The sequence below is a fragment of the Hipposideros armiger genome, unplaced genomic scaffold, assembly GCF_001890085.2.
Source record: "Hipposideros armiger isolate ML-2016 unplaced genomic scaffold, ASM189008v1 scaffold_206, whole genome shotgun sequence".
Lineage (NCBI taxonomy): Eukaryota > Metazoa > Chordata > Mammalia > Chiroptera > Hipposideridae > Hipposideros > Hipposideros armiger.
Window position 1 is genome coordinate 10,686 of NW_017731556.1, and position 2,116 is coordinate 12,801.

Genomic DNA, 2,116 nt, shown 5'->3' on the forward strand with positions numbered 1-2,116 from the left:
GAGCATGTAAGCATCCCCCTCATTACAGCCCAAGGCAGCTTGGATAGCGGACTATTACCACCCCTGGATTCTTTGTTGATAATGAGGAAGTGGCCATCCTTGAACACAGGGGACGAGAATTTTATCACAATCACCATACTTACATTATTTCAAAAATAACTTCAGGCAGGTTATATGAATTCATACAAGACAACTAATTTTTAATAGAAAAACCAGAGAAACATGAGCAAGCCAAGTTAATGCAGAATGTAGTTTCCACATAAAGGAATATAAAATACGTTTCTGTATAACAACTAGAAGCAGTTTGGGCCCCAACCCACTGTCCTTTGCCCATCCAACAACCTGCTTCTTCCTTAACACCAAAGTTTGGGTTTGGTAGCAGACAGTTCTTCGATCTCTGAAAAGTCAGGTCCTTCCCCAGCCTTCCATAGAGGAAGAATAAGAGGCAGTAGGCTGGGTTGACTCTGAAAACCTTTTTCTTTCTAGCTAAGAAGAGAGAGCCTGAGAAAGAGAAGACTTTTACATTGTTTCTTCTGTGTGGTCTGGAATGGCGGGCACTAGAGCAGTGGTTCTGAAGCTCTGGTCCATATTAGAACCATCTGAGGATCTTGGTGAACATATGGAAGGCCCGGGTTCTATTCTTCAAGGAGCCTGGGCCTCTGTTTTATTAGCTCTGCAGGTAATTCCAACACCAACATACACACAAAGAACCACGTGATTCTGTAGCAGCATCCGTGTCTGAAGCAAATCCAGACACTTGTCCAGATGAGGTGCTGAACCAGTCCCAGCAGTGCTTATCTTCAGGCTTCTTACTATGTGAAAAGGAAAAGAGAAACCTACTAAAGTTATTATACAGTAATTATGGTTAAAAGCATTCTCAGTTGATACACAACCAAAGCAAAACCAAAAAAGAACCACAACCAATTATAATGTCCTCAATGCCCATAGAATCAAAATGTTCCAGTCGCTCAGAAAAAATTTGACTTCGTTCCTAAGGCCAAAGAAAAATTACTCCCCTAGGTCCACATAAAGCAGACACTGCTTGCTGTGGTGAGAAATACCTTCAGCAATATTCCTATAAAAGATAAAAAGAGCATTTTGTACAATCTCTCCATGGTGTCTCAGTGCAAAATACTAAATCATAAATCATAGTCCAGTAAAAATGGTTCTTGGGAATAAGATGTAGACTGCGGGTATCTGACTTAATCCAAGAATAAAGTTTTAACGTTTTGGATGATTAGCTGTTACATAATGTGGAAAGTCAAGTACCAAATCTAGGACTCGGTTAATCCATTCATATGGGCTTCTCATAATTTAGTCTGACAACTTTTTCTGACCTCTGATACAAACGTGAACTTCTAATGTATTCATAATTACCCAATATTTACCAAATAGTACATAATAGCTCTACCTTCCTCAACGTTATCATTGAAGCATAAGTTAATTTAAAACTCCCCTTGTTCCAGTTGTATTATATTTTGCTTTTGCTTGGCATCTCCAGGTATCTTCTCAGGCTGTGCACGCACCCATCCCAACAGCCTCTGGGAAGTGTTCAAACATCACTGCCTTTTAGGAAGAGCAGTTGTTTTACACGTTCATGGTCAGAGCTGCTCATGGGGAGTCAATGCAGAGCAGCCACAAATGGAAACATGTTGGGCCTGGCAACGCGGAGATCGCCCCTTTCCCGACCCAACAGTGCTCACAAGGCTCGGATCTGGGCCTGGTCAGTAGGTCTCACTGAGTAGCAAAACTATTGTCTCACATAATAATAGAAATTATTGATCCACCCTAACGTGGCTTAATTATAATTCGGAACAAACCCACAGTTCTGTGAGTCAATATTTCCTTCTGCCTTAGCTAAAGATGACCAGATACTGGGTGCATTTCCATGAGATTCATGGGAACAGCTGTTTAATTATCTTCCCCTTCCCCTTAGATTTTCCCTGGACGAGCATATGTACATTCGTCCTTTTAGTCCTGTCTCAGAGGAAAAATTACTTTGTCTTTTTGTAAAATAATTATTCCAGGGCCGGCCGAGTGGCGCGTTGGTTAAGAGCTGGCTTGGGACGCCAGAGGGCCCCGGTTCGGATCCCACATATGAGGGCCAGTGACACTG

At 41.9% G+C, this 2,116-nt stretch overlaps 1 pseudogene; it reads left to right on the forward strand.

Annotated features, from left to right (window-relative positions):
- Nucleotides 1-547: 547 nt before the first annotated feature.
- Nucleotides 548-2,116, forward strand: part of LOC109388755 (tigger transposable element-derived protein 1-like) — a 5,748-nt pseudogene continuing 4,179 nt past the window's right edge.